At 46.3% G+C, this 25784-nt stretch overlaps 1 protein-coding gene across 4 annotated transcripts in view; it reads right to left on the reverse strand.

The window, feature by feature from the left end:
* LOC119436609 (helicase SKI2W-like) overlaps nucleotides 1-25784 on the reverse strand; it is a 285769-nt gene that overhangs the window by 128438 nt on the left and 131547 nt on the right. The window contains exon 24 of one of the 4 annotated variants that reach the window (XM_049659014.1): nucleotides 9130-9241. The exons of the other annotated variants lie outside the window; for them this stretch is intronic. The gene's annotated coding sequence lies outside the window, so the exon portion shown is untranslated. Of the gene's footprint in view, nucleotides 1-9129; nucleotides 9242-25784 lie in introns of those variants that run through there. 4 annotated transcript variants of the gene reach the window in all.

Here is a 25784-nt window from a genome sequence, read left to right on the forward strand (position 1 = left end):
GCATTGCTTGGCGTGACTTAAGCAGTGAAAAACAGACCAAACTTCGATTGATATCATGTGCTCCATTGAAACTGGTGCTTGGGTTCTAAGTTACTTGCTCTTCAATCATGTTTCCCAGACTGTGGCACCCTGCACATCACAAGTGAGACTTGCACTGTGACATTCACTTACAACACTGCATTGTTCCATCATATTGGAGCTTCTGAACGAACAAAGCTTACAGAGACATAGTGAGACAAAACTTTCAAGCACCTCTGCATGAACACGAGTTAAAAAAGTTGCAGTTTCACCAGAAAGGTGAAGCATCAATTGCGATAGCAATTATTAGATAGCTATACGAAGTCAGAAGAGTAATTTTAATCGGCCGTATAATCTTGTAAACATTCGCTTACTAACCAAATTAACAAGCACGTGTCACGCGCGCACAAGCAAACATGATCACATCTCACTGAATGACTGTGGACACTCGCTGTAACCTAACCTAACCTAATCAAATTAACAAGCACAGTGTCACGCGCGCACAAGCAAGCATGATCACATCTCACTGAATGACTGTGGACACTCGCTGTAAAAATGCTGGCATGAGGAAGAGCGGCAGCAACAGTGAGCAAATTGCCCTTCGTGCTGCCTCTCCTCAATGCAAACTCAGCAGCGAGAACACAGTGCACACGAAGCTATCAGCTCTCAGCGCGCCTAGACTCTGTACCCACCACAGATCGCTTTCAAGATAGGGCCCATGCGGCCACACTCAGCCGTACCTACGCAGCCGCCGCTGCGTATAACACGATAACGATAATACCAAGTTGTGTACAACAAGTGCGTTTGAAGCAAGTCCTCTGAATAAGAAAGTGAATGGTGTCACTTTGAAGGAGAGCAAGGGAAACGGAAGTTCCAAGGTAAATCAACTTTGCAGGAGCATGGTGCTATGCATCATTCAATATATTGAATGTGCTGCTGGATGGAGTTTGATATGGGCATACAATGCTCCACTACATGCGACCTTCAATGAGATATTTTCATTATTCAACATACACAATACAAATATCCAGGTTTGTTATAACTGGGCTCAACCATATTACAAGAAAATTACATGAAAATGTCATATGCACAGCATGAACAGTTGTAGACAACAGTTCATTTTTGCCTAGATGTACAGTGTGGCTCTACTAAACAATACTAAGTGTTCCTTTGTAGTGTATGATCTTGCATTGTATCAGCATTGTAACAGCCAGAATCATAGTACTCTTGTTTTCCATAGGGACTGTAACTTAAGATGTCCAATTACATTAAATTTATAGGAGGCAGAATGGTGATCAGAAAAAGCACCATTACATCTAATAGGCACTATGAGCTGTCATGTTGTGAGGTACCTACATACAACTCATTTGCAAATTGATGAACACTTTTGTAAAATGTATGCACTTACACAGACCCATAGAGAAAGCTCCAAGAAAGTTTGTTTTCATATTTATAACTTTTTATGAGCCCTATACTTTATATAAGGCTGCATATAAAGCGAGGTGAAATTACACATCTATAATAGGCAGACTAGTGGTATTGAACAGAAGCACTTGCAGTTCCATTGGCATATTTCATAAAAAATACATTTCCACAGGTCCACACAATATCTACACAAATGCTCTGTAAATGTCTGACTTTTTTACTTCTCTGTCGTTTTATTTTTTTTTTTTTTTGCGGCAAATGAATGTCCAAATCCTCTAAACCTGAGACAAAATAGCAGTAAGTGTCAGATCGCCTTAAATAATTACTATAGAATACTTCTTTCTACAAACCATTTTCGGCTTCAGCATCCAGGAATTAGATGCATCGTGACGTCATTATATGCTGACTCACTCCATCCCTGTTACTTACGCGTCTGCCACGTGTGAGCACAGCTATAAGAAATGCTTGCAGCATTCGTGTTGGCCTTTTTTTAGGAGCAACATTATGATATCGTGCCTAGCCTCACTGCTATAGGGTGCCAACGTATTTAGCTCTGTGATATGATGTCATGATAATGTCGATGATGCCAGGTCGCAACACTCCAATTGCTAGTAGATACAGCGTTCGACTGCTGGCGCCACGCTGCGCCGCTCGCGCGTACCGCGTTTCTAGGTGGTTTTTTCGACGAGGGCGCTCGAATGCAATCATATGGTTCGCATGAATGCAACCCTTGGAAGCGTGTCTGTGTGGCTGAGGAACTATTTACAATAATATGAGCACTAGGTGGACATAACTAATCAAACGTCAACGAGCAGTCCATATGAAGATAACGTCACACACAGCAACACCGTCCTTCACAGCAAAAACTTGTAAGAGAGTTAAACACCTAATCAAAAGTGATACCAAGCCGGCTGACATTCTTCTTGGTCGTAAATGTCCTTTAAGTGTATGATCATCTGAACGAAATGTGATCTCGAGGAAATTGTTTTTTCTGCATTTCGGTCTTGCATACGACATTTCCATAGGCTATGAAGGCCTATCAGTAAAACATATCGAATGGAACATCTTCATACGGTGCAACAAGATATCGATACTGTGAGAATTTATATCAAAATATTTTTGCAAATTTCTATGGATAACATCCCAAAATAAATGGCATCTTTACAAACAATAAAACAGTGTTCAATGGTTTCAGGCACGTCCATAGGCGACAGTTAACAGACGAAACGAAAATCTTTTTGCAGCCATGTTTTAACGGGTAATGTTCAGTGTGTAATTTATAAAAAAAGTTTTGTAGAAGGGGGAACTGGTTAATACAACATTTCATTCATTGTAATAAATACCATGTTAAAAAAAAAAATGTCTGTGTGGCTGAGTGGTTACGGCGCTCGCTTCGGGATCATGCGCACGCGGGTTCGAATCCCGCCCTGGCTAAAATTTTTTTTTATTGTTCACGCTTCTTTTCCTTTTTTTTTTCCTCTCTGTTTGCCAGCGTGTTCGTTTGAACCCGGTGCCACGGCGGCAGCCGTGGTGCGGGCGCCGACGCGAAGTGGCGGTTGTTGGGGTGTTGCAGAGCGCAGCGTAACAACACCCCAAATAAATACTGCTCCAGTCAGGTAGACTGCTCACTCCTGATAGTGAGATTATATTTGGATCATCAAAACAGTGATGCGTTTATAATACCACCGATCCCAACAGCAGGCTAGTCACCACCAGCCCAGCGTTTTCTCCGTCAACGCCTCCTCCGTTCCGACGGCGGTGGCTAGAAACATGGTACGCGCGAGCGGCGCAGCGTGGCGCCAGCGGTCGTGCGCTGTATCTACTAGCAATTTGAAATACGCTGCCAGGTCAGGCATTTCGAGTGTAACTTTAGAACTGCTTTAATGTAGTGTGAAAAGCGTGTGGGAGAGTTTCTGAAACTTCAAAAATATGTGTCAGTGCTCCTTAAGTAACACTGGAAACTTTTCTTGCAACCTGAGAAACATGCTGGAATAAGTGTGATGCATTTAAATGAATATTATTCCCAATAAATTTTATTGCGATAGCAATTATATGGACACTTCCACTGGATTTCTGCCATCGCCGTGAGGTTCCGTATAGATAAAATCTTCGCCGCACGCCGCGTGCGGGGACGCACGCTGTCACGGAGAGCGAACGCACTCAATCTTCCGTGCAAGCAAGGAAGCGGGAAGCGAGCGCCGGAGGGAGCGGGGGGGGGGGGGGGGCATTTCTACTCTGCCAACAACCGCGCTCGTCGCTCGCGCATCAACGTCTCTTATCTCCACACGGCTCTGAACTTTATGCGCTGTGCATTCGCCGCTCAGTTTCCGTTGAAGCGATAGACCACACGTACCTTCGCCCGCTGCGGCGTATATGCGCTTGCTGCCAGCGTTTTGACAGTCGTTGTCTGCAGTCATTCAGTGTGATCTATTCATGTTTGTTTGTGCGCGCTCACACCACAGTTAGTAATAGTAGGGCCACATTTTCCAACGCACGCTACACATGCAATGCTGCCCAGATCGGCAGTGCAGCGCTATAGGTGTGTCCCTTCGCACGCGCTGCACACGGGAAGCGCTTCTCATCAACACCACCGTTTCACACGCGCCTTCTCATGGTCATCGAGTCTCTCTTCAAGTCGGTCTACTTACGCCGCAGCACACCTGCTTACTTAATCAGCTCATGTTTACTACAATTCATATTGCTACCAAAGCCGCTCACCTTACTTCGTATGACATTGCTGTGTTGCTATCGCATTCATTGCTTCGCCCTTAGGCCGAAACTGTGACATTTTTTTGAAATGGACCTAATTTGAAAAGAGGTATAAAGAGCACAATGTTGACTTATCATTCTCCCCAACTTATTGGTTCCTCCTAGCTGTGGCAGCGCCAGTAGTGATGCCTTGCCTACAGCTTATTTCTTTTTTTTTTCTTCTTCTCTTTTTACAGTGCACTTAAAGTAACCTCTAAGGTTGGCGTCTGACAAAGGTGCCTGAGAGCAACAAAGGAGTTGTTACTCGACGACCAGGACACATTAAGAATCACTGCTTCCTTTTATTTTTATAAAATCTGTAAGGGTGCACAAACTTTCCCGCAAGTAATTACTGGTGTGGACACTTGCCCAATCACTTACCGTATTTTCTCGAATCTAACGCGCACCTTTTTTCCGGTAACACAGGTACAAAATTGCATGCGTATTAGACTCGAGTAGGACCCTAAGTCTGCGTTACCATATAGCCGTTGGCATTCCAAATGACCGCCTCGCACGTGCGTCGAGCCTAGCTACTCTAGCCTAGCTGTTGTTGCTTGGTCCATGTGCTGCAGTACACATGCTTAGTCATTAGTCTACCGTCTTTGTTCCCGTTTTCTACGCCTTCTCTATCAGCATGAAGTGCCGAGTTCATCATGATGCCACATTTAAAAGGAAAGTGATCATGTTTGCGGAGACGGACGGAAATCGGGCCGCTTCACGAACGTTCGGAGAATCTGAAACTTGCGTGCAAGACTGGCGCAAACAGAAGGAGAGGATTTTCGCCAGCAAAGCAACGCGGTAGACTTTCAGTGGACCGAAGCAGGACGTATTCTGCGACGATCCACTTCGGCGATATGATATCGCGTTGGCCCTATCTTGAAAGCGTTCTGCGACGGGGAAAGTCCGTCGTGCGCTGTGTTTTCGCCACTTATAGGTCGCGCTGAACCGAGAGGCATGCTAGCACAAAGGTAAATTCACTTGCCGCGCTTCGTCACTCCAGCACGTTTTGACAGCTCGTTTCCGCGGACAACGAGCGAGATGGGTTCATGTGTGCTTGTGCGCGCATGACACCGTGCTTGTTAATTTATTTAGTAAGCGAATGTTTCCAAGTTTATACGGCCAATAAAACTGCTATCTTTACTTCGTATAGCGGTCTACTAATTTGCTATCGCATTCGATACTTCGCCTTTCGTGCGAAACTGCGACTTTTTTTATCCATCGCAACTTCAGTGCATCGGGAGTAAATCTATTTTTCCAAATGAGAGAAAGTTGTATTTCTGTTTGAAAGCATGAGGTGCGCGGTACTGTAAAGGATGTTTTTTTTTAGGGGGGGGGGGGGGCACAGAAAACGGGTGCGCATTACAATCGAGGGCACGTTAGAATCGAGTAAATACGGTATGTCTGCAGGCCGTCACACTGGCTGTAGTGTCATCGCTGGCGTGGCATAAGGCAGAAAAAAAAAAAGATTGGGGAGCCTCGAAAGACATGGGAGAGAGCAAGTGACCTAAATGTGAAATTGTAGGCTCCTTGTTGCACGTGGCACAATGATATTTTCCTCGCATGTCCACGGCAGCATTGTAGACAAATCAGGAACATTTTCTTACCATGTTCAAACAGTTTTTCAATGCTTCAATTTTTAACTCAAGAGTTGAAGAAAACAAAAGAGGAGAGAATGGAAGGTGGGCTGGTAAAACAACAAAAGCACAAAAAGTACTATCTTGAGCTACCACACTAGGCAATCATGTGAGTATGCGTGTCCGACTCAGTACGCCAGCTGCTACTTCCACCAATTAAAAGCTTCTCCTCACATGCTTACCTTGTGTCGCCCTTTGTGCTCTTTCTGCTGTTGTGCTATTTCTGTTGTCATCTTAATCTTTTTTTTTCTTTTTTTTATGCACCACACATGCATCAATAAATTTAAATCTCCTCTTTTTTTTTCGTTTATGCACTTCATCATACAAGACAACATTTCTGACAAACCCTGTCACCTGCTTTCTCATGACAAGCTTACTGTACGTACTGTTTCCTGCAAACTCCCTCCAATTACAGTAGAACCTCATTGATACGATCCCTTTCGTACGATTTCCTGGTGCCAATGTTCACGATTGAGAACACAAAAAATGACACAACACAGTTACGCTTCTTTTTACGTGTTAATATGTTCCTGGAAAGCACAATCTTTCCACCACCAACGTTCAGCACATCACCAAACTACGATTGTATGATACGCTACATCCTATGTGAACAAGAAAAGGCATGAGGCATGCACGATCGAGAGCAGTAGACACCAGCCACAGTAGCTTCCCCACAGTACTCGCCGGCCGTTGCATTAAAATGCCGCCATGCACTCAGCTTCCTCTTCCAATACCAGCAAATCTTTTCACAGGTTGTTGCACATCGCATTCACAGCTATACATCATTGCTAAGCACCTTCACCTATCTGTTTGAGAGCGCATGTGGGGTGGTGCTGTTGAAAGCATTCTGCATGCTTTTAAAAGGCAATACCTCAATCGCATCACCGTACCCTGCTGCAGGTGGCATAAAGTGAGCGTCATGTTTTGCTTTGCCAGCATTATATTTCGGCGGCGCCCACTAGCTCGATTTCATTTTGGTTTTCTGTTGCCGTCTTAGAAAACTACGCAATAGGAAAATGACAAAGCACGTCTCGGGCTGCTTGGGCCTTACCAGCTTGGTGCATGTCGGAGTCTCATGGTGCTATGATTCGCTGACGCTTTGCATTACGTAGATGTCAACTACAGTTAAATCAGCCAAGTGTTTAGTGACTTTGGCTCATATGTCTTCCCAGTTAGTACGCCATTTCTCTTTTTTTTTTTCACGACGTTTCAAATAATTCTATTGCATTTATTCCTGTTTACTTCTTACTTTTCCTGAATATAATCTTTCATATTATGACAATAGAATAAATTAGATAAATCAATAGCAACAATTGAACAGTAAATGTAGCATTTCATAATGACAATGCTTCTGGTGTCGTAGCATTCCATTGTGTTGCCCAAATGACTACTACACATAAAAACGTGTACACCGCTCTAACAACCTAATGCCTAAAATCACACATGCAAAATACAGAATACATTGTGCACACCTGACATTAGCCATACATCCTTAGTCATCTGGGCACAAAACAGCGGCTGCTAACAACTTATGAACTGCATGTAAGGAAAGATAGTCACAGTCCAGGCTTACGTGTAAATTACATGCATTCCACCCAGACAGTGGTTCAAAATAACACAGTAAGCGGTATGTGGTGTACAAAGTACTGGGGCTCATAAAAGAGGAGGGATGCAAGCAAAGTCCATTTACTTTCTCTTCTATCCTTCTTGCTTCCACTTTTTACACTTTAAACACTGGTATCATGTTTTATACACAGTCAACTAGCTCTACTCAATAATTCTATTGGAAGCAAAACTGAATGAAAGCATCAAGAGTTCCAAGCAAAATATTTGATTATACACCAAACCAGAATGTTGAAATTTACTCGAAGTCTAACAAGTGACATCAGCATGAGTAGTTTCCATTTCAGCTTAAATAAAGGCAGGTAGGGATATTCTGGCTAAATGTGTCACTTCTTAATATGTCACCTTAATAAGACCTTAACTAAATAGCAAAAACATTATTGTGGCCCTGCACAAAGCCTCTCTCAAAACATGGTTAATGGCTAAAACTGATTTGCCAGTCAACATAAACACAACACAGCTTACACTGATCACAATACTAGGTGCACATAAGAGACATCCAGCACTAAGTATGTGTTGCTTGAGCAGTACTTTTTAGCAAGATCAGTTACTGAACAAACAAGGAAATCCCTTGAGCATTGCCACAATATAAATAGCCAGAGCATCAAGGAAATTCTGCATGTGCCTGTAAAGCTTGCACAAAGTGAAAGTTTCCTTCTGCAATGCTTAGAAAGTGACTTATGCCCATATACTACAATGGTACTCTGTTGGATGGCACAATCACTTCTCATTACCAGTCCATTACAAAAAGAAGACAGATGAAAAATATTGGTGCACACCTCTAAAAATGGAACAGCAAGAAACTTCAAGAACAGCACAACCTGCTTTGGCACTTGTCAAGCTTATTTGCCAAATTTTACACAGTGCCCATACTCCACTTTCCAATCACTTTGCCTGGCTCAGAGCCACTTAAATGATTAGTGGCAAGATTCTTGGCATAAATACGGATCTTAAAAATATGTGAGACATTAACCAGGTCTGAACAGCTGGCTTAGCAAAGCCAATCAACAAATGCAAGAGCTACTTTTTTGCTCTATCACAGTTCTTTGCATAAAGAAAATAGGGTGTAGAGATGTACAAAATTAAGGGCCGTGGAGAAAACAACCAGTACCCTCTGGATCTGTGCAAGAAGCCACATTCCTACAAAAGCAAAGAACTTAAAGTAAATAACTGATACTCAGCTTCTCCAAGTACTTCAAATAAAATTATCACGAGAAAAGCACTAAAATCAACCAGCCTAAGCAGCAAAAAAAATTGTTTAAATACCTTGCAGCTATCAGAGCTAAACTGTGATTCATGTTGGTACAGCAAATGTGCCACGTACATGCCCAAATAGACACAGCTGATGAAAAAAAAAGCTTAAAATAAAAAAAGCCACTGGCAGTGCTAAGTCCACGTACACAGAAGCCATTGGCCCTCAGAGCCAATTGTCTACTAGCCTAAGCAGCAACACCATGCAGCTTAGCAGAACTAAACTCTGATCCAGGTTGGTACAGCAAACGTGCCATGTGCATACCTAAATAGTCACAGAATCAGATAAAAAAAGAAAAGCCACTGCAGTTCACAGTCCGCTTATGCAGGAGTCAAAAATTGGCAAAAGGCTCGTAGACACTGTACATCACACACCAGTGCAAGTTAATCCTTCCCATTTTGTGCTTACTGATTGCAGACACTGAGGTGCAACATTGGTAGGTCTCGAGACAGATGCCTCATGCTGATCAGCCACATGTACTCTGCTGCACTGACGGCCATAACAGATGGGTCACTTTGCTGTCATGCGCACCAATGGCCATCTGTAGAAAGAATGAATCTAGTGAGTTGAAGATTACCATGCTGCAGCATCACTCATGTATGGTATTCAGGCAGAGCTCCATGCCAGTTATTGAGCAGCATTGTGCCATCTAAATGCACTATAAACTAAAAAAATTATTCAGCAACAGTGTCATAGACTTAAAGTTGGCACAGCTTATCAAAATGATATGACATATAAAAAGCAGATAAAGAAAAATACAGAGGAAACCAAAGATCCCTAAACTCAACAAAATAGACAGTCCACAGCATAGCCGCATGGGTACTGTCATCTTCAGGCATGACTGCACTACTATCGCCTGCCTTTGGTCTCCTTTCTCCATAGCAGATGACACACTGGATTCATTTCTCAAAGTGCTCTTTTTCTCTTTCTGAATGAATTATTAGTTTGTCCGAGATGCAATAGTTTTGACAGAATAGGCAATTGAATGTTAGTGCCGTTGGTAATTAAACTAGGATCTTATTTTGGCCTAATAGTGCATCATTAACCTTTTGTGTGTCTTGCATCCTGGCTGTTTCGTCCACCATGTGCCAGAGGTTTCTCCTAAGACGTCAAGTTCAGTTTTTCCAAGTAACAGATTAGCAGGCTTAAGATTCATATGGAATTCAGTGACGATATGTTGCTGAACTTTCTACAAAGTTTCCTGACCCAAATATTCAAATAAAAATAAATTATTATGATAATTACTGATTCGGACCCTTCGTGCTATCATTGTCACTTGAACACACCTCACAATCAATATCGGTATCTTTTGAGTCAGAGTTCACAAGAAGGCCAAACTTCCCATTATTCAAAAATCGAGGGAGCAGTGGAAATTATGACACGGTTTTACTCGGGCATGGACAAATTGTGCACAGGCACCCACGTAAATAGAGCGTTGACTTGGGCATGGCACTTAAAGGATTAACACCCCATGTCAGCACATGTGTGTCCTTCGATGAAATTATGCCCAATCACCCACATGCTTATTTTTCTTGAACATTCCTTGCAACAGCTGATAGGTTCTCACCAACCAGTATGGAGTAATCCATGGTGAGCACACGAACTGTTGATAATTTTGTCTTCATTGCCTTTCCCCTCCTTCACCTTCCTCTCTCTCTCTCTCTCTTTCTCTAGAGAGAGGTGAAGGAGGGACAGCCTCTAAGAGAGAGAGGTTGTACACCATGCAAAGCACTTTCCAAAAAAGCATGCTTTAACAACGAGGATGCACATTTTTAGGTTGCCGAAACAACACTTCGCTCAACTTCCGACAAAATTTTTTTATTGCTAAGGCGTGCAGCCACTTCGCATCAAATTGTGCTATCATCCTCATGCTATTTTTAAAACTGATGATATTAAAAAACAAGAACTAACATTTAATTTACAAATTGATGCATTTATACAGCCTATGTTGCTGACCTAGTTGCTACATGATTTGGAAAACGATAGCACGAAAAAACGGTCCCAAACAAAACAAGACAGTGCGCTGTCTTGTTTAGAATCCATAGTGAACAACGCAACCAATCATGGCCCACCCTTTGCAGATACATTCTGCGCATGTGCGAGAGATGTATTTTCCAACCACAATATCCCCGTCTACAGACTAGCAGAACAATGTATTCTTGCCATTGAAAGCTTCACCTTTATCAATCCAAGCCCTACTACTACCGTATCCTCTAGGTTTCAGCGATGGTAAAAGCCACTTGAACCACAACAATACATTTCCTCTTGGCAGCTAGGTGTGGGGTCAGGAACCATGAGGACAAGAATTTTCCCAGAAACCCTAAAGCCTTTAAGCTTACGCTCCTCCCCTTGAGAGACCACACTTGGAAGGATGAATGGAGTCCGTGAAGAAGAGCTATAATATCCCCGTTGGGATTGTCAATATGTATGAAATAAATAAATAAAACACGCCAAACAGTTGGGCAAGACAGCAACTTGGGATTTTTGCAAATGGTGTATGAAAATGTGCCATTTATACGTTTTTCGAGCACGGAAAAAAGGACTCGCATTTCCTTCATTCATTACTTGACACAGAAAAAGTAAGACAGGAAGGCACTGGAAAGAAAGGCAAACAGCAAGAAGAGACCTGTTGCAGAACAGGTAACACCAGAGATAAGCGTTGTTTTCCAACCAGATCTTCAAGTGAGTGGTTTGGCCATGGCTACGTACGGAATAGGGCGGGCACATTTTTGCAAGTTGCCTATTATCGCTTCCAGCGTGGAGGGTATGCTATATTCTTCTACGTTTAAAATACAGGAACAAACCTTTGCGCTAGAACTTCGATAGTATCATACCGATGCAAGTGTCACTCACTTTCAGTGACCTGCCATCCAACTGGCTTGAAGAGATGTTCGGAGGGAACTTGCGATCATGGTATTGTAGTCCTCATCACATGACACATATCATTATTTGATCACACTCGTGAATCGATGAGGCAGATAGACCGAAGCAAGGCTGCTTTCTGTGTTAGAAGCCTTTGTCAAAATTACGGCATCTGTAGTTCACAGTAAAATAAAGGCTAGCAGCTCTGGGAGATTTGAAAGTTGCCTTATTTTTTGACACCCGGCTGTTCTGAAGACTGCAAGACATTTTGTTAGGATGAGCTCTCAGCAGCAAGCAGCACGTGTTATGACGGGGTAGGTGAACATCAGCTAGGCAACTCACTATGGTCGTCTGGTGTAGAGGGATCGGGCAGTGATGTGATGCTCTTCGTATATCCATAATTTTTCACCACCTTCATTCTTGGTGCCTTTCATGCTCATCCCTCCCCTCCTCATATCCATCACTCCACTCCCCTCCTTAAAACTGTTTCCGTCAGTCACTGTTGCAATCTTCAACATTCACCATGTTGTGAATGGCGCCGGCGGTTCCTAACATTCCTATATTTCTGTTAACTTTTCGAGGCGGCGCCGCTGTGTGGACATCAAGGCCATTCATCCACCTCCCCTCCAACCTGTTTATTGTGGCTGTTTCTTAGCTTCCCTGGCCCTGTAGCCCCGTCCTTGACATATTTTGCAGCACACAATGAGCATTCGTAGGTTTTTCGTTCATGTCCCATTTTTTGCACTGTTTTCATTCTTAACGATGTGTACAAACTAGCCAAGTAACTAGCTCTCCTCAAGTTTATTTATAAATGGAAGTCAGAGACAGGGGGGGGGGGGGCAAAAAAGGGTGGTGGTGCTTATTATGCGTTTCATAGGCAAGCAAGTCGAAAATATATTCTGAATGCATTTCTTCCGAGCAGCGTGGTCGACGATTCAGTCTAGTACCAGAGATGAGAAGCTCTTAGCGAAGTGAAGGCCTGGTGGGGAGCAACAATGCACCCAAGTTTTAAGCACGTGCTTGTCTCATCCTTTTTGTCGCCTTTCTGATCACACCTCAAATATGCTTGCAAGCAGCACATATTTCTGCAAGCCGTAAGGTCAGGCGGCACATATATTATCCACGGATGATCTCGTCAGTGGTGCACTTTGTGGCGCAACTGGTGACAGGCACAAAGTAAGGGCTGGTCATTATCTAGAGAATGATAAAGTCATCATTCTTTCAACAAACAAAATGTGTGGTTGCTTCAGACAGCTTTTTGCATGCTTGTCGATTTTCACTTCAATAAATTTTTAAAGCTAAGTTTTCTTTACCTCTTCCTTCGACTTTTCTACTGCTGCTGCTGCAGCTGCTGTAGCTGTCTTGCACACCACATCGTGAGGTGGTTCAGAGCGTGTATGCACATGACAGGAGCGTAGCAGAGAGGAAAGGCGACGAGAGAAACCCATTTGGGCCTTTACATCACGTCGCCACAATGCCCTCTGGAGCTCCCTGGGCGTTACAACAATACGCCTTAACGACTGTAATTATCCGTGACCCCCACAAAAGCATTGCAGAAACTGCAACGCTTACCTTTCTACTATCATGCTACAAGCCAGAGGGGAAGTATATAGAATGGTAGAGAGGAGGAGGGAGAGGAGAGAGAGAATGGATAGAACCGACGCAGTCACGAAATGACAGCCTTGCCACTCTTCGCTCGCAGCTTCCATATATGTGGGAGCACGGGAGAGGGAAAAAGTCGACATAAGAAGGCAAGGAAACTCTACTACTGGACACAACAGCGGTTGCAGAAAAACTGTATAAATTTATGTTCGAAGTACAGTACGGTACGTTTCTGCTATTTTTGAAAAAATAAACACTGTCCAAATTTTTCAAGCATACAACTGATGCAGGACGAGCAGAGGCAAAGCCGCATTAAAACACCACAGCATCTAGGCAACACTACGGAAGCGGCCGTATGTCAATCAACATACGGCCGCTGCGGTAGCTCAGCAGCTATGGCATTGCTTGAGGTCACGTGTTCAATCCCGACATGGCAGCCATATTCAATGGGGGCGAAATCCAAAACGCTCGTGTACTTAGATTTAGGTGCACACTAAAGAACCCCAGGGGGTAAGTCCACCACTACAGTGTGCCTCATAATACGAATGTGGTTTTGGCACGCACAGCCCCATAATTAAAGTTAATTAAGTTTAACACTTCTGCCACAATGCAATGTGACGTGTGAGGCAATGACAATTCTTACCTTCTCGGAGGTTATGAACAATGTGCACAAAAATGCTTAACTAAACACGTCTCGCTATGTGTTCTGTGTACTATGCAGACAAACAGCAGTGGTGCATGCAAGGAGGAGGAGGGGAGAAAGAGGAAAAGCAGAAGGCAGGGAGGTTAACCAGAATAACGTCCAGTTGGCTACCCTACACTGGGGGAATGGGAAAGGGGAACACAAAGATGACAAGGAGAGAGAGGAGGGAAGGAAAGAAGGGAAATTAGCGGTGATTCACTGACGCATGTGTTATTGCACTAATAGTCACAGGTGTTGACACAAGCCCGTCGTCCTCAAGAAACACAAAAGTGCCTTCACCGCTTTATGGGCCGACGAGTAATGGGGGCGGTGTTCCAGCAGCACCTGCACCGAAAGTGTCTGATTGTCCAGTTTTTTTTTATTGCGTCAGCAAGTTCTTGTCTTTCTGGGGTATATCGTGGACAGTGGCACAGCAGGTGGTCGATAGTTTCGTCAGTGCCGCAGACCTCGCATGCTGCACTGTCGGTCACTCCAATTAATGTAGAGTATGCCTTTGTGAAGGCAACTCCTAACCAAGGCGACAGAGAAGCGAAGCTTCACGTCGAGGAAGTCCGAATGGAGGTCGGAGTTGCAGTGAGGGGTTTAATCGATGCAGTCATGTAAGTCTGGCGAGTTCCACTCGGTCAGTGAGAGACTGCGTGCCAGGTGTCGAAGCTGCCTTGCGGCGTCTGTCCTCGAAAACGGAATTGGAACGCTGTGCTCTTCTTGGTGTGATGTGCGAGCAGCTGTTATCTGCGGAATCATTGCCACTGATTCCACAATGACAAGGAACCCATTGAAAGACAACCTCGTGGCCTTTTTGTTGGACGCGATGGTGAAGTTTCACGGTTTCGTATGTCAGCTGTTCATGACATCCGCGTCGCAGAACTGACTGCATGCACTGTAATGCCGGTTTTGAGTCAGAAAACACAGCCCATTTTCTAGGTCTTTCAGAATCAATGAATTCCAGTGCACGACGCAGAGCCATTAGTTCTGCCGCCGCTGAGGTCATGACAAGCGATGTCTTGAACTGCAGTGTTATTCCTCGCGTTGGTATAACCACTGCACCACCAGAACTGGACGCCGTAGTCGATCCATCGGTATAGATGTGCACGTGGTTTGTGTACTTTTCATGCAAGAGGAGTAAGCTCAGTTGCTTTAGAGCAGGGGCCGGTAGATCTGACTTCTTCTGTAGTCCTGGAATCGTTATATGTACTTGTGGACGGTTCAAACACCACGGAGGAAACACTGGCTTGGCCGCAGGCGCGTACCCTGAAGTAAACGATGCACAATGTGCACTGACAGTAGCGCTAAATGTCGAGCAGGTCCTTTCAGCAGTGAGGCTCGCCAGGTGGTGGGAAGGGGTCCTAGCATAGTGTCCGAGATGCATACGCATTGTCTCAATGGTAATGTGCATCGTGATTGGGTAATCCTGGGCAATGGCAATGGTTTCAGCCGTTGACGCACTGCGTGGTAAGCCAAGACATATCTTAAGGGCTTGGCTTGAATGCTCTGAATCGTACACAGGTTAGTCTCGCAGGTGTTGGATATTGCAGGCAGGCTGTACCACAGGAATCCAACGAACAACAACATATACAGCTGTAACATACTGTGTACGGAAACTCCACAACTTTTTCCTGCAAGGAACCTGAACAGGTGACAGATAGCAGTCAGCCGCTTTTTTCACGTAATTCACGTGCGGAATCCAAGACAGGTCTCTGTCAATTACGACTCCCAAGAACCTGTGACTTCTGCTGTATGGTATAAGTTGTCCGTTAATTGATATGCCGTAAGCAGGGGTGCGATCGCGCAAACAGCTCGCTTTTCCATTCCTTCGCTTGCTCTCTTTGAACTGATCAGAATTGTGATTGCGTCAGCGGCCGTCAGAGACAGCAGGGCGGTACCGCAGATTTCCCAATTGTGATGTAGCAGTCAAACTGAACGTGCGGAAAGCGAGCTGTTTGCGTGATCGCAGCCCAGACATTGGCTTCCTGGTGAATGCCACCATTGCGCATTTTCCACGTTAAATTTCAAGTCCTTGTTGACGAAGGTAGCAAGATGTCATTGTGGCTGCCTTCTGAAGCCGAGCGCGAAGCTGAAGTCGTGTTACACCTGATGCCCAAATGCAGATGTCGTCCGCATAGATGGAAAGTCGTACGTACTTGGCAGGTTGTCAACTAATCCAATGAGGGTTAGATTGAAAGCGTCGGACTAAGCACTCCGCCTTGAGGCACTCCTCGGCTACCGTAATGCTTGGATGTCGGGCCATTTTCTGTGTGCACGTAGACTGATCTCTGTAAGTAGCTGCACACCCACGTACAGTATAGACCACTTATAACGTAACCGCTTATAGTGCAGGACCGGATATAGTGCGATCTTTTCAGACTCTCGTTAATTTTCCCATAGCACTCCATGTATACACGTATCGCTTATAGTGCAGTTGTGGGAAACGAAATACCGGTTATGGTGCGGCTGCCTGGGAGTACGGAAGTCAGCGAAGACGGCGAACGCTCCCCTCAAACGGGCGCCCCAAGGAGTGCTCGAGGAAGAAAGAGAGACGAAGTGGAGGAGAAGGGCACGTGGTGCGAACGAACAGCCAGTGAGGCTGAAACCAAAATCTTAAGTGCGAGTCGTGAAATATCACGGCGCACATAGTGAGTGAGGGCCACGAAACTGCCAACGCTCGCTTCACGATAACGGCAGTAAACGAAACTTCAGGGAGCGGGCGGCGCCGGCACGGCACGGCGAAGGGCGCACGCGGAGACCGTGGAATGTGAGGTAGGAGGGTGGCAGGGAAGCGGATTTCGCCTCGGCAATTCTGCCGCTTCGGTGGCTCCCCTCGCCCTCCCTCGTAGCTCCCTCACTTTCGACTGTCACCGTGCGCGCCCGCCGCCGTGCAGGCGCCGCCACTCCAGCGGCCCGGCGCCAGCTTCCCGAAGTTTCGTTTTCTGCCATTATCGGGAAGCGGGCGTTTGCCAGCGTGTGTAGTTTCGTTGGCCGGCCTGGGACAGCACCGCTGCTTCCCTCTGCACCGTAGCCGCAGCGTGCAAGGCCAACACGTGACTAGAAAGTAGAGGAAGCATAAAGGAGAAAGAAGAGTTCACTGCCATTTTCTACGCGTGGCTGAGACGTCGGCACATACACGCATGTTCCGGCGCAACGCAGAATCGGCGACCTTGCCATTTGAGAGAGGGTGTAATTTCCGCCGCGTTTTTTTTTTTCTTACTTTTTTTTTGTTTGTTTTGTTTTGTTCGCGCGCAACATTGAGGGGTCTCTCCTAAGCTTTTACTCTATGGCGGTGCCGGAGCAATGCCGGTCGGAGGCGCCACCGCGTGATTTGGTTTGAATTAATGAGATTCGACTGTAAATTGAATGCAAACGTTTTAGCCGCATTCCTTGACTGTCGCATACGCGTGGCGGCTCGGTGCACATGTTTTGCATATGTGCGGGCCTTGAAAATTGTTGCTTTGGTTGCGGTACTGCTTATAGCGCGTATATTCATGACTCCGGCGACTTACATTATAAGCGGTCTACACTGTATATATCTTACCACCAAGTCCTACTACTTCTAACGCGCCAAGGAAACGTTTAACATCAACTCACCACTCTCGTATTGCACTAAACGTTGAAGAAATCAAACGTTCGCCATCAACATCACTGCTAATTATCGTCAATTGAAGCAAACATCACAGAAAGCTTCGCTTACATTTATTCCCACAGTACATGGGAACCGTGTAATTTTTTTCTCTCTCTCTGTTCCCATAATCACTATGTGCCCGTCATAGGCATGTTGCGCATGGGGGGAGCAGTGATGCGGACGAACTTGTGTGTTCACTTCAAGAAAGCCTCAACACCGGCCGTGAACTAAGCTATGGCCCCCCAAATTTCTGGAATCTTACTAGATACAATATCCCGTCGGCTTGCACCTCTTGAAATGGGCTCTCTTCATTGTCTGCTCAGCCTATTCATGCCCACTAGCAGGTGTGTCCCCTGCATGGGAGGTGAAATGTCTGAGTAAATTGCCCTAATATTCACTATTGTAATACTATAATTATTTTAAATAGGCCCTCTGTATTTTTTTAGCTCCCCACTCTATACTTTCTCCAATTCTGTTCCCCCTCTTCATAGCACCATCCCCCTTTCGGGCCAATGTTCAGGTGTCATCCATCGCCAGTGCATCCAGCCAAAATTATCTTTCTTCCCTCCAACAAGCACAAATGTAGTTGCTTTTTTCCACAATCAGACGCAAGCTGACGCGGACCCATAGTAAGCCGCAACTATCGCCTATTTGTTCTTGGCGCGACGGCGAAGACGTTTTGTGCATGTGCATGGGAGAGGGGACTGCCCCCATGACACCTCCCCCCTCCTAATGGACCTTATCTTGCTCTTGACTTGCCTTCCCGTTCAACCTTTCCCATTCAAACTGTGTCGCACTTTCTGAGCCCACCACCTGAAACTTTCTGCTCTGTGGGAAAGGTGAGAAGGGGGGAGGGGGGATTCGACCCTCCAAACCCCCCCCCCCACCCTGGCTACACCAATGACTACAATTGCCTCTCTTGAATGTTCAGAAGCTAGACTGATAATTCCTTGACATTTATTAGCATCAAGTAGAGTGAAAGCCATGTGTGCATGACGATGTGCCCACTACGTTATGCTATTGCTTCATTAGATTATTGGTCAACGAATTTCCCATTTGAAAAAAAAGGAAATGTTAAAAGTAATTCAAATCTTGCACCAAAGCACTCTGCCATTTTGTTCTTCGATGAAATTGCAGTTGGCTGAGGGTTTCTTTTTTCATCAAGATTTATGTGCTCGGAACAAAGTTTGTTGACAGTAAAACATCACCTGTGTTTATACAGCTAGGAAGATGTTTCTGGTTTATCGTCATGACTGCTGGCACAGTCCATCAAACTTCGGTGCATGTGTGAGCTCTTACTGATCATCTCCATCTGCTACTGCTAATTAATTGAAATGTGCATTACAATAACCAAAATCTTTGTTCACAATAAACACAGCAGTGTAGTGATGAGAGTTGTGGGGTCTCACACATGCTCTTGGGACAAAGGAACGACAACACAGTAGTGCAAACAATCAAAAAGGCATTTATTGCACCTTTCATACACTAATGCACACTAGCCGAATTACAACCAATAGAACATTCACATGGGCGCGCGACAAATCAAGGAAGTCCGACTCACTGCGACCCGATAGCGAGCGAATACGTTCGCCCCATGCTATGACACCATCGCCTAGTCGTTCACGTGTACAGTCACGCGAACGGTGGCGCGCTCGAACGATCCGTGTTCGTCCATACCGGTGTCCTGCTCTTAGCCTCGCGAGACGGTCGCGCAAAGCGGGCCGGCGCACACGCGAAGCGTTCGTGCATGTTGGTCGCCGATCCCAAGCCAAAGAGGAAGCGCCCTCGACCTTGCTCTCCCAAGTCACTCCGCCGTTCGGTGGCGTTAGCATCGCGACACTCGCGCCATCTCTCGCAATGCGCCGCAACCACCACGACCGCCGCTGGCACTTAGCCACGCGGTGAAGCCGGATTACAGGAGACGCGTGAGAGTCGCGCATCCCCACATCCCTCCAACCTTAAATCACTACACATACTCCGGCGAAAAATGTCACACGGTCTATCAACGCGCGCGTCGCGACCAAAAGTTAGTACATGCGACAGTGGCCGCGCCGAGAAAATGTCCACACGTTATCCACAACATGCGAGCCGACATTGTCTCTGGGGTTCACCCAGGCGCGGATCCAGGGGGGATGTCCGGATGTCCTGACCCCCCCCCTCAGATTTCTGCATCGCCCCCTCGCTGACAGGGGGATGGCCCTGTCGCAAAAAAAATATGGCCACCAGCATTCTTCAAAAGTATTTTTCGCGAGTACCAGTGATATCAGCCATGTAGAAGTAAAGCTAGCTCGCTCACAAGCTTAGTTGTATTCCGTCAGGGTGTGGTGTCGCGAAGTTGCCGTAGTTATTTTTTCTCATGAACACCTTGGACCTCCTGGCGTCGGTGGTGCCTTACTCGTCCCGTCGGTGGCGTCTAATGAACGAGGGGATGTCCCTTTTGCCAAGCACGCCGATGTGCGCGCGAGCGCCTTCACGCCTGATCAACTTAGTTGCCCCTTGGGGTGTCATCGGTTGCCTCATTGGCTGTCATCGGTTCCGCGACCAACCTGCCTAATGAAAGAGATCACTTGTTGAAGTGTTCATATACAAGGTTTGTCCGAAAAGTAATGTCAGTGATTATATTGTGAAGCGACTATACGTCGCACCGCGCCAAGACCAGTTGGGATTGGTGGAGGAGGAAGTTAGCTTACGCACGCGCGGTCGCTTAGTCGTCTGCGACCATCTGGAGAGTAAGGACAAGGTTATTCGTCAACTGATTTTAATTTACCGTGCAAGCCGTAATGCAGCGCTCGTTGGAACAAAGGATTGCCATCGAGTTTTGTGTGAAACTCGGCAAGTCTGCAGTGGAAACTTTTCCTATGATAAAGTCAGCTTTTGGTGATAATTGTTTGTCAGAACGTCAAGTTTACCAGAGGCACAAGGTCTTTTTAGACGGTTGTGAAGAGGTCAACGATGAAGCCCACGCTGTACCGCCATCAACGACCATCATCGACGAAAATGTGACGCACGCGAGAGATCTTTTGTACTCAGACCCTCGTTTGAGTGTCCGTTTAGTGGCACAGACAGTAAACATTCCAAAAACTACCGTTCACGAGATTTTGACGAATAATTTTCAGATGCGAAAAGTGTGCGCGAAGATCTTGCACAAAATTTTAATGGACGACGAACAATCGAGCCGAGTTGAAACGTGCCAGGAGGTTTGGGACTTGTGCGAAAGAGACCCCCACGTTTCGGACAATGTCATCACAGGTGACAAGACTTGGGTGTTTGAATACGACCCCGAAACAACAAGGCAAAGTGGCAAGTGGCACAGCTCAGCGTCCCCTCGCCCCTAGAAGGCCAGAATTAGCAAGTCAAAGGTCAAGACCATGCTGATTGTGTTCTTTGACATCAGTGGCCTTGTCCACCATGAGTTTGTACCCCATGGCACAACCGTGAACGCCAAATTCTACGTGAAAGTGCTCAAGCGACTCAAACGAAAGATTCATTGCACCCGGCCTGATATCGGGGGCGATTGGAAACTTCAACATGACAACACACCATGCAGCCTGCATGCACCGCCTTCCTCGTGACCCGCTTCCTGGCCGATTGAAAGATGCCAACGGTTCCCCAGCCGCCCTACAGTCCTGACGTGGCTCTCCCAGGCTCCTTCTTTTTGCGCTTGAAAATTCCCATGAAAGGACATCATTTCGCGACAGTTGGAAAAGTCGAAGAGACTTGCACCAAGATTCTAAAGGACATTCCTAAGGAGGCCTACCGTGACGTCTTCGATGGTTGGAAATCTCGCTAGAAGCAATGTAACGACGCAGGAGGAGCCTATTTTGAAACATTTTATTGTGTTGTACCGATCTGATCAATAATTTCTTTTTAATCGACTCACTGACATTACTTTTCGGACAAACCCTGTATAATTAATAACAACTAACAACTAAACTAAGAACTACGCATCGGCAACTTTTTTTAACTGTAGCCCTCATTGTGATCACAGTTACACGTTGACAATATCCAGTACGAGCACAGTACCGTTCGTACGCTACAACTTTTTCATTGTAACTTCGCAGTTTTATTGCCGTACATTAAGCATAGTAGGGTCAAAGCCGCTGGATCCGTTTATCTGAGTGGGCGTTCTCGCGGAGCGGGGTGAAGTCTCGAGCAGTGGCTGCGAAGTCGGGGAGCGTGACGTCAGCGGCCAACGCCAGCGCGCGGGCCAAGGATGGCGTCGCCTGGTTAGAGAAACGGGAGCGGATGCGCGCCTTGTGTAAAAGGATGGCCTCACGTGGGAAACAAAACATGAAGACGCTGGCTCGCGCTCTCGGCTACTACATCACATCGTTCTTGTAGGTGGCGTCGTGAATCTTCATACACGATGATTCGCATATCGTAAACAACGAGCGTAGTGGTTGCCGCTTTCCTCCAAAGCAAAGGCAGGTGTCTCAGCCGAACACAAAGAATCTCCTTAAGGAAAACAAGGTGTCCCAACAGAACTCCAAAGACGGACCCATGCTTACGCATTTATAACAAACCTGCAACAGATCATCCCAAATTTTATTTTAAAAAACAATACAAGCTAGATATACCGGGTGTTCAAAATTAAGCATTATGGTTTTCTTAAAATTAGGCACTCGGAGACACGTGAAGACCACCTGCGCAAATAAGTTATGTGGCCAGGGGGACACAAAGTGAGATGATAATAATCGCTGTCAGCAGCCGAATTAACTAAAATTGAATAACTAACTTTTTATTGACTGCAGTAACAAACACGACTGCCTTTAAGTTTTCAATACAAACATGCCCACTTACTGCAGTCAACAAAAAATAATTGTTCAATTTTGGTTAATTGGGCTGCTCACAGCGATTATTATCATCTCACTTTGTGCCCCCCTGGCTACATAACTTATTTGCACAGGTGGTCTTCGCGTGCCTCCCAGTGCCTAATTTTAAGAAAAGCGCAAAGCTTAGTTTTGTACACCCTGTATTATCAGGCACAGCCGCCAAGCACATGGCTGTATTGGGTAACGTCCTTTACCTAGAAGCTCGGAGAAACCGATATCTGGCTTCGCTACAGGTCTTCTTCCTCTTTCTGGGGTTTAACGTGCCAAAACCAGTTCTGATCATGAGGCACGCCGTAGTGGAAGGCTCCGGATTAATTCTGACCACCTGGGGTTCTTTAACGTGCACTACAACGCAAGCACACGGGCGTTTTTGCCTTTCGCCTCCATCGAAATGCGACCGCCGCGGCCAGAATTCTATCCCGTGATCTCGTGCTCAGCAGCGCAACGCCTGAGCTGACTGAGCCACCACGGTGGGCTACAGGTGTTGCTCTAGACGTATAGAACGTGGGTTTTTCAAGAGCAGAAACGGTTAATTTCGGTAAATAAGAAAGGCTACTATCATCATCATCATTGACAGAAGCTGACCCCCCCGTCAGAAAAAACCTAGATCCGCCCCTGCGTTCACCGCTGGCGCCCGTTGATCACAGGACTCCGGAAACGGCGACGCAGAAGTCGGCAAGAGCAAGCGTCGCTCGCGCCGACGCGCCCTGCTGACGAGAGCCACAGTAGCCCGTGGTGACTGCCGGCTCTTTTCCCAGCCGCCGAGGGTAGCGAGCCGGACACAGGCGGCTGCCGAAGTTGCTGCGCCGAATTGGCCACAGGCCAAAGCCTGGGGTAGCTCGATTGCAGTCCGGGGCAGCAGCGCAGACGATGTGCAGGTGACAGCAAACCAGGGGTGACTCCGCTCATGCTGCGTACATTCAACGCACTCGACAAACACTAAAGTAGTGCAAGGGAGAGGAATTCTGCATACGCATCGCCCACGTGGTACGATGTTCAATTCCGACGGCAAAATTTCGGGTGGCATTTCAGATGCTAAGTTCACGTGAACAAAGCTTACTTTCTTGAGTCGAACGAGTAATTTCAATTCGTGCCAGACGGACTAATGAGGGAAGCAATGTGCGACACCTCAACACCACGGTCCACCAGGTTGTGTCCCTCAACGTGCGACAGGCGGCTTTGTAAAGCCTTAGGACTAATGCGTCGCTACTTTGACAACAACCGGCATCCAAAAAAAAAAAAAAAACATCACCCAAAATGGGTACAACAGGCAGCCGCGAGGAGACGTTTGCTCTGTGAGGTGGTCCTACCCCGCTCAGTGCACACAGCATCCGAGTTGAGGGCGCCCACCGTCCCAGACGGTGTCGGAGCACCCGGTGCCAGGCCGCAATACCAGTCAGCCCGTAGCGGCACATATGGCCCGCGGCCACCCGGCTCCCTGAGCCGCGACTTCCGAAGTCAAAGAGATAGAAGAAGCTATTTACATAATAAATTCGGACCACCCACGAGGCTTCCGTACTCACTCGCTTCAGGCTTGCCAATGCTCCGCGGGCGCTAGGCCTCGCTCTCCCAGGATGCAGACCACATGGCTCTCGTACCGACGAGTGTACAGTACTTCAAGAAAACACTCGTGAAAAGGCTTAGCATGTTAAAGTTCAAACACGCTACAGCAACCGTCGCCTCTCTCAAGAAAGCACGCCGCCGACGCTAGCGATCAAAATTCACGCTAGGACTACGCTTCGATTGAAACAAAGGTTGTCTTGAACCGCGCAAAACTGTTAAAATTATCGTCCGATGCCCCAAGAGGTCCACGTTGGGCAGCCAGATGTGGGGTCTCACACATGCTCTTGGGACAAAGGAACGACAACACAGTAGTGCAAACAATCAAAAAGGCATTTATTGCACCTTTCATACACTAATGCACACTAGCCGAATTACAACCAATAGAACATTCACATGGGCGCGCGACAAATCAAGGAAGTCCGACTCACCGCGACCCGATAGCGAGCGAATACGTTCGCCCCATGCTATGACACCATCGCCTAGTCGTTCACGTGTACAGTCACGCGAATGGTGGCGCGCTCGAACGATCCGTGTTCGTCCATACCGGTGTCCTGCTCTTAGCCTCGCGCGACGGTCGCGCAAAGCGGGCCGGCGCACGCGCGAAGCGTTCGTGCATGTTGGTCGCCGATCCCAAGCCAAAGAGGAAGCGCCCTCGACCTTGCTCTCCCAAGTCACCCCGCCGTTCGGTGGCGTTAGCATCGTGACACTCGCGCCATCTCTCGCAATGCGCCGCAACCACCACGACCGCCGCTGGCACTTAGCCACGCAGTGAAGCCGGATTACAGGAGACGCGTGAGAGTCGCGCATCCCCACAGAGTACAAAAGGCCACCCAACTGTCGACAATTCATTCATCCTTGCAACTTACTCATAATCCATCCATGTCGGAGTTAAAAACAATTTCATAATTATACAGTATCTAATTTTTCGCTAGAATTAATCCATTTGTGGTGGATAACCACTCATTTCTGCTCTATAACAACCATTCATTACAAAATGCACCAGCTATAAAGCTGCATCCGCACAAGTTGAACTTGCAAGGCACGCAGAAAGAGCATACTGTGCCACAATGCTGTGCTTGTGGACAGAATGCCAATATGTGAAATTGTGAGTTCATGTGTTGTGCAGATGCAGCTTTTAAGCTGGTGCAGTATGTAATGAATAGGTTATCGAGCTATTGTGGTTATTTACCATAAATAGATTCGTTCTAGTAAAAATTAACTGCTCAATTTCAAAGTTATATCAGAGTACATATGTTGTGTTAAGTGACAAGTATTGCATGAAACTAAAACAATTTTAAACCATTTTTTAACTTCATGTGAATAAAAAAAAAAGATGGAACGAATTTAATGTGGTCGTACATCCAATCATCATCATCACCATCAGCCTATATTTATGTCCACTGCAGGACGAAGGCCTCTCCCTGCGACATCCAATTACCCCTGTTTTGCGCTAGCCGATTCCAACTTGCGCCTGCGAATTTCCTAACTTCATCACTCCACCTAGTTTTCTGCCGTCCTCGAGTGCGCTTCCCTTCTCTTCGTATAAATTCTGTAACTCTAATGGTCCACCGGTTATCCATCCTACGCATTACATGGCCTGCCCAGCTCCACTTTTTCCGCTTAATGTCAACTAGAATATTGGCTATCTTCGTTTGTTCTGTGATCCACACCACTCTCTTCCTGTCTCTTAATGTTAGGCCTACTATTTTTCGTTCCATCGCTCTTTGTGTGGTCCTTAACTTGTTCTCGAGCTTCTTTGTTAACCTCCAAGTTTCTGCCCTATATGCAGGGGTGGGACTGCCCAAAGTCATTTCGGAGCAATGTTTGGAGCAAGTAAAACTGCGATTTGGAGCAGTTAAAATTGCATTTTGGAGCAGTGCAGAGCAGACTAAATTTATTTTGGAGT

This window comes from Dermacentor silvarum, chromosome 1 (assembly GCF_013339745.2).
Source record: "Dermacentor silvarum isolate Dsil-2018 chromosome 1, BIME_Dsil_1.4, whole genome shotgun sequence".
NCBI lineage: Eukaryota > Metazoa > Arthropoda > Arachnida > Ixodida > Ixodidae > Dermacentor > Dermacentor silvarum.